Source organism: Manis javanica, chromosome 10 (genome assembly GCF_040802235.1).
Source record: "Manis javanica isolate MJ-LG chromosome 10, MJ_LKY, whole genome shotgun sequence".
In the NCBI taxonomy this organism is placed as follows: Eukaryota; Metazoa; Chordata; class Mammalia; order Pholidota; family Manidae; genus Manis; species Manis javanica.
Window position 1 is genome coordinate 107,418,393 of NC_133165.1, and position 7,719 is coordinate 107,426,111.

General features: G+C 46.2%; 1 long non-coding RNA gene across 1 annotated transcript; it reads right to left on the minus strand.

Moving 5' to 3' along the window:
* Nucleotides 1-600: 600 nt before the first annotated feature.
* Nucleotides 601-3,835, minus strand: LOC140843828 (uncharacterized). The gene is made up of 2 exons (XR_012121791.1): nucleotides 3,659-3,835; nucleotides 601-1,897 (listed from the first exon to the last, which is right to left on the minus strand). It is a non-coding gene; the product is annotated as an uncharacterized lncRNA (long non-coding RNA).
* Between the last annotated feature and the right edge of the window lie 3,884 nt (nucleotides 3,836-7,719).

A 7,719-nucleotide genomic window follows, 5' to 3' on the forward strand; every position in this document is an offset into this window, starting at 1 on the left:
CCCAAACGGACCAAACCCTGGAGCAGCCAGGGACAGGGACAAGAAGAGAAATTGAGGTCATGGACGACAGCAGGGAGCGAGGACTCCCTCAGCGGGAGAGCATCCTCGGCCAGAACCTCCCCCGTCCTGGCCCAGGCATGCTGGAAAGTTGCTCTCCTTAAAGTTCCAGCCAAGGATCCCACTCACGCATCATCCTCCAGGCAGGAAGAGCTCCCGCAGCTACAGGGAAGAGACATCTGTCTCTCTCCTTCCCACCAACACCCCGGAAGAGCCTAATTAGATTGTATCTTCTCAGCTGCCACTTCGATCAGTGCGACGGAAGTACAGCAACAGGTGGCTCCAGACACGGATCCCCGGGAACGCCATGCACACACCAGGACTGGCGGCCGACGCTTTGCCTGGTGTCCGAGCCGAGTCAAACCACGGAGACCTGCAGTGGGCACCCTGTGATCAGGCCAGGATAGGCTCTGTTTTTCTGGGAGGAAGTGAGTATTTTCTCAAAATAGGCTCTGAACCAAGCTAGATTTTGAAATCTTATACCCAAAGTTTGTATCCCATCAGTCAGGGTCTTGGTAGGAAACAGAAGCTCAATTCAGCTGGTATGTTTGAAGAGATTTTTAATGCAGGGACCAGGGTGGGCACTCAGGGATGGGCAGGATTTTGAGAGCTCATGGGGGATGTTGAGGCACAGCAGGAAGCTGGGGCCACCCCCAGGCCCAGAAGGACATGGGAGAAGAGGTTACTATCAGAGTTGGTTTGGGATCTGAGCCTGGAAAAGAGCCAACTATATGCATTGCAAAACCACAGCAAAAAAGCCGGGAGGAGCAGGATGCATTCAGACCTCAACCCTCTCTTCTCCCAGCCTCCGACTCCCCCACTGGCTGGACCCAACAGAAGTCACAGGTCAAGAGCCCTGCAGGTACAGTCCAGAGAAGCAGGCTTCCAGGGCACAGAGCAGGGCAGGGATGGGGTGAGGTTGGATATGGCAGATGAAGAGTATTAGGGTCAGAGGGAAAAGCTCTTGGGTTTGGTGACACCTGAGAACGGATCTCAACTCTTGCATCTATGAACTAAGCAACACCAAACAAACCCCTTACCTTTTCTGAACCTCAGTATCCTTGTCTATGAATGGCATATTGTCCAATCTAGAAAATTAGAAAATGTGTTTGTGAAGAGCTTTCATAGTGGCTGGCGCACAAGAGGTAGACAGTCAATGACATGGAAGTGGCTGGAAAATCACAGACTTTTCCAGCTGATCCCTGGGTTTCCTCTCCTGGCTTCCTTACTTCCTACTTATGCAACTTGAGCAGGCAACTTAACCCATTTGAACCCAAGCAGGTCACCTGCTCTTTAGGTATTATAAGAACACTGCTTCAGAGGGTGATGTCGGTCAAACAATATATGTAAAGTATTCAGCAGTGTGCCCAGCACAAGAGTGCAATAAATTGTTGCCATTGCTTGTCTTGTTATTGATAAAGACTAGGAAGTACCTCTCAGGTGTGCCTGAGGTGTGAGCTTCCCTTACCTTGACCTTGCTCCCCCTAGCAGGGGCTGTTGAACCTGAATGTCAGCATCTCTTCCATGGTTGTGATTCTCTCCAAGCTTAGTCACAAGCCCCAGGGACGACAGATCTCCCCGTAGATGGGCTCCCACCCTCCACAAGCCAGCTGTTCCTTTCCCCAGAGAGAAAAGCAGCAGTCAGCTGACGGATCGTGGAAGGAGGCCAGGCTGGATGGGAGAAGTACGACAAAGGAGGTGATTGTCCTAGACCGTGGTAAAGCTGGACACACAGGCAGAAAACCGGGGCTTTGGCGATCCTCTTGCAGCTGAAGGAATAGGTGTGCTCTGGCTACCCATTCGGTGCTACCATTGCCCATGGGAGAGAGATGATGGAGATCTATGAAGGTGACGGTGCGAAAGGACAGAGTAAAAAAGACTTGAGGGACAATTTGGAGACACAATTCGAGCATTCTCTAAACAAACCAGGATTTATCAATAGCTTTCAAAGCCTTACCTGAAAGATCTCTAAGCTGTCCAGCCCAGCTTTGGATGGCCAGGCCAACATGCTCCCTCCACGCATTTTAAGAAATCCCAGCACCTACCTCCTTCCCTTCAGTGAACCCCTGCTGTGAAATCCATATGTAGATGACCTGCAGGTATTTGTGTGGATAATAAAGTGAAGACAGTTCATGCTGACACCACTAGGGCAAGCGCACTGCCCTAGAGTCAAAGAGCCAAGTTTTTCCTGCCTTTACCACTTGCTTAGCTGTGCGCCCTTGAGTAAGTTGCTTAACCTCACTGAACCTTAGCTTCCTCATTTGAAAAATGAATATATTACATTAGCTCACAGAGTGCTTTTGAAATTTAAATGACATCATTCATGTGAAGGCTGGGAACAGTACCCCCGTGCACAGTGAGCTCAACTGAGCTGGGTTCCATTTTCCTCCCAATCCTTCTTCCTTAGCTGCCTAAGGACCTATTTGCACCTACTTTCCTTTTTGACAGCAATCCTTCATCATGCCCTAGTTTTGTGATACCATGTTGATAAAGTAAATGCAAATCGTTGAGAGCCATCTAATGCATTATGTATGGCTTCAATGACAAATACTAAGTGTCCCAGTGACAATTACTAAGTGTGGCAGTACACCACAGCTGCTAGGTGGCCTCAGGCTATTGGTTAGGCCTTACTGGACCATATGTTCAAATGTTTGGGCTAATAAGGAGGAAATGGTGCTTGTAAATAGAAGTTTAGATATACCTCTTTAACCAAGGGGGCACTGGTTAGACATTAGGAAATTACTGACACTCCCCAAAACTAGCAGCTCCCCACAACCCATTTATACTCACACGAAGTATTTAGTGTTACTCATCCCCAGTATGGGGGAATAAGAAAGTAACTCAAAACCCTTGAGTGTGGGTATGACCAGTGACTTTCTCTAAGCAAGGAAATACAGCAAAACTGATGGGATTGCATGTTTACATGCAAGAGATTATGTGATTATGTTGCATTAGATTATAGGACCCATGTTGCTGGAATCTTATATCCTCTTGCTGGTTTTGAGCAAGCAGACAGCCATATTGGGGCATACCGTGTGTCAAGGAACTGCAGACAGAATCTAGGAGCTGAGAGCAGCCTTCACAAACGGCCATCAAGAAACAGATGCCCCAGTCCCATAGCTCAAAAAAACCTGTGTGAACTTGGAAGCAGATCCTTCCTTCATCAAGCAACCAGATGAGAACCCAGCCCTACACATCACCTTCCTTACAGTCTCACAAAGGACCCACCTACGCCATGTTCAGACTCCTAACCCACAGAAACTGTGGGATAATAAATGTGAGTTGTTTTTAGGCACAAGTTCATCATAATATAGTTACACAGCAGTAGATAATGGATATATATGGTAAGTGCTAAATGAATTAATTAATGACTCAGTGAATGAAAAATCAGAGAAAATTTCTAATAAGAAAAGGCAAACCAAGACAGTTTGATACAACACACATATATCTACTTTAAGCTCTTTCGTGCAGAGTGCTAGCTAATTATGCTGAGGGCTGGGGGTGGAGGAGATGGTTCATTAATCAGAGTAGGCCAACCACCATAACAAATATCTGTAAACCTCAATGAGGATTAATACAATAAGACTTATCTTTCACTCACATCAGAATCCAATGTGGGTTGTAGAGTAGAAGGGAACTGGCTTCAGCTCCAAGCAATCATTTGGGGACCCAGGCTCCTGCATCCCCTAAGCCTCAGAGTCTTGCACTGAGTCTTCTGCACCAACTGGCAGACCAGGGAAGAGAGAGAGCATGGAGAACCATAGGGTGCCTTTCAGTTAGGGGCAAGGTCAGGAAGTGGACAAGCAACTTCTGTCCTCATTCCTTGGCCACAACCCAGTCACATGGGTTTGCCTGACTATAAGGGATGCTGGGAAATGTAGTCTCGCTTATGCCCACAGGGAAAAAGAAGGGGTTTTTTGGTGAGCCCGTACTCATCTCTGCTCCAGAAAGGGAATAGTGAAGATACAGGAATACAAGACACAAGCCATGACTCCAAGTGATTCGCAACGTACTGGGGAAAATGGCAAATAGCAAGTAATTACAACACATGGTACAATATGAAATAAACTTGAGAGAGATGGAGAGACAGAGGGACAGAGACGACATGATAGAGGCAACTTGATGTAATGGAAACTTGGAGCTAAGCCTCCTTGGGAGCTCTGCCCTTTGCTGACTTTATGAACCAGATTTATTTGCTTACCTTCTCTGAGCTTCTGTTTCCTTACACTTGAATTTGAAAAAATAAATATCTGACTCTCTCGGTGCCTCAGTTTCCTCACCTGTTAAATGGAAATAATATTGCCTCCCTCAAAATCTGCTGTGAAGACAATAAAATCCATGTAAATAAAATGCTTAGTAGAGAGTCTGACACAGAGCAAAGATTCTATAATATTAGCTACTGTTACTTATTATTAGCATTAGTGTTATCATACATTGCTGGAGCGCTAAAGGATTTGGAGGCGCTTCATATAGCATAATGAGTTTTTGTACGTACAGCAGATCGTTGCTTTATGGCCCAAGCACTTTGGAAACTCAGAGTAAGAAGGGATTAATTCTGAACTTTGGGAATTAGAATGAGCTTCCCAGAGGAGGTGGCTTAATCCAAGCTTTGAAGGATCAGAGCTGTCTTCACCCCATGGGCTGTTGCCTGACAACCAGAACTGTCCTCTTCACCCTGGAGAAGTAAAGACTGTGAGGGAAGGGACGAAATCCACAGAATCTAGGGCAGACTGAGAGGTGACAGTGGGCACATTCATCAGCTCCTGATTAGAGGCAGAGACTCCCAGCCCCCTTTTTCTGTAGCTCAATGATTGAAACAGAAATTTAAAAAGAAATACCAAGTGATGTAGCCGGTAATAAACTTATAGAATTCATTTCCCCAGGAGGCTGCTGAAGTGGAAATTTTAAATCATTTCTCAAAAAGCTTCATTAAATTCATGAAGGATTGATTCCTAATGGATTATCAAAGCCTGTTTGGAGGCAAATTCTTAACTGTAGGGTTGAAGTCTTGGAAAGCAGGCATACCCTGCTGATACTTCTCTCTGCACCTGTCAGAGACAAAAGATTACACTGCATATATCTCCAGGCTGACTCACTATGACAACTCAGTCAGAGAATCACAGCAAGGAGACACCGAAATAGCACTTTGGACCAGGAAAGGCCAGTACAGGGCACCTGTGCCATCACTCCCCTGACAGGCTCAGGGCAGACATCACCAGTCTACCACAGCTCCTGTTCCTGCTGGATCCTGTTACGGCTTGACACTCTTCCCTAGCATAGGCACTACTTGGCCACCCTGATGGACACCACCCCTCTACATAAGAGGAAAACAAGGTCAAAGGAGTAGATTGGTCTAAGAGGTTTGCTCCAGGGTTATCCCTTAAAATCTCTAGACAGATCATCTAGTGTGAGAATCCAATGAAGTCCAGGTGTCCAGGCTAGTGTCTAAGACTCCACGCCATGTGATTGGAAGACAGATAATCCTGCCCTCTTTTCCTATTTTCCTTATATAATAGGAGTCTGGACTTAGGAGATAATAATACATAAGAGTCAGGAAGAGGAGGAGAAATAGAGATGGAGGAAAGAGGAGAAGGAGGAGATGGGAGAAGAGAGAATCTTTCATGTACACGTTACATGTTACATTTTACAAGCAGCTTGATATCCATGATTGCTGTGTTTAATCCTCACTATGAACCAGCTTCATAAAGAATTTAAAAATGAGGCTCAAGGAGGTGAAGTTGCTGCCCAAGAGTGCACAGCTCCTGAGTGATACACTGAAAACGCAAACCAGGCCTCCTGGACCAGCTGAGCGCATTTTCTACTCCCACAAACTGGAATCTGTTTGGAAGCAAATCTCTCCTTCTCTAGATTTCAGACACCCCAGTCCTCCACGTGGATGGAGAGGGCAAACCAGCTAACCCCGACTCAATCCCTTGGCCCATACTGTTCCAGTCCTGGCTTCCAAATGAGGACGTATTTATTGCTGCATTAGCAGAGAACATCATTCTGAGGCAGCTGAGGGTAGCCCTTGGATACCAGACGGCCACCATCTCCCAGGTCAGACCTCTGTCCCTCTCAAACGATGATATTGGTGCCACTAGAAATAATCTCATTTACCGGCTGCCTGGTATTGATTCACCCAGCAAATATTTATTGAGTGTTTACTATGTTCTGGGCACTGGGCCAGGCCCTGAGCACACAGCAGTGACAAGGCAGGTCAAGGAGCTTGTATTGCAGGAGGAAAGGTAAACAATGAACAGGTTTAAAAATAAAGAAAATAATTTCAGAAGTGACAAATACATGGTAACTGGAGAATTATGTAGGCCTAATCTACTTCAGACAGGCCTCTCTGAGAAGGAGACTTTTAAATCAAGGCCTTGAGGATGAAGAAGAGCCAGCCATGTAAAGAGAAGAGAGGAGGGCATTGCAAGTCAAAGGCTCTGGCAGGAAAGCTTGTATTCCAGGAGCAGAAGGCAGGCAGGAAGCTAAGCCAAGAGTTGTGATCCTATTTGAAAGATGAGCAAACTGAGGCCTGGAGAGTTGGAGCAGTTAGTCTAAGATCTCACAGGAACTTTTGAGTGACGTTAAGTTACACAGACAGCTCCAGATGTGTTATGACGTTGTAAACAGTGTCCTGAGGTTTTCATCAGGGAGTAGTCTCTCTGCAACCCAGTATTCCCCTCTCCTCCCTGCTCACTGCCCCCTAGAATCCTCATCCTCCCAGAGCAGCATCACAACCAATTCCCAGGCAACTGACTGCAGTACCACCGGCTGCAGATGGTAATCCTTGGGAGGCACGCTGCAAGAAAGGAGCAGAGGTGCTCTCTGAACAGGGGCGACCTTTTCTGCTTGCAAACATCCTTCTCCAGCCAAGGGAACAGTGCAGGAGGAAATAGCCCCTCGAATGACATGATCATCAAGGCAGGTGGCTGGTTTGTTTTTTTCTAAAGCAGCAGCTAATCTCAGGAACTTGGCTGGGATTGCAGTTTGTCCTCTCTGTTGGGAGAAAGTCCTCTGTGTACCCTTCTAGTTTAGCAAACCATTTCCTGAGCAACTATTTTATCCCCTGCTCTGGGCTCATCTCTAACCTTGAAAACAATGCCTGCACCCAGGAGACACCTAATAAATATCAGTGAAATGAATAAACAGGTTATGTGTGTAAGACAAGGATGCAAAGGTGCCTAAGCTCATTCATTTGGTCATTCATTCACCTCATTATCTATCAATAAACACTGCGTGCCTGGTACATGTCTGGCACTCTACTAGATGTGACCTAGGAGGGGACAAAAGCTGTGTGTTTGTTGATTCCCTCACTCACTCACCTGAGTTGCGCACCTGGATTAACATTTCACAGCACGGTGGGAAAGTTAGTTAACCTCTCTTCCTCCATCATAAAAATGGGAATCGTAACACATAGATAACTCTGTGTTATCATTAAGTCTTCATGTATTAATGTGTGGAAGGGGCGAGCAGAGATCCTAGCACATGGTAAGTGCTCAGTAAGTGGGAGCTATTCTCATTATTATACTGCATAATATTTGTGATCCTCCTATCAATACTGGGAAGTGGGCATTCACCCCCATTTCACAGAGCTAAGTGTTGTGGAAAGTCTCATAGCCAAAGATCTTGAGGAACCAGAACTCAGCGTGAGCTTTTGCCATC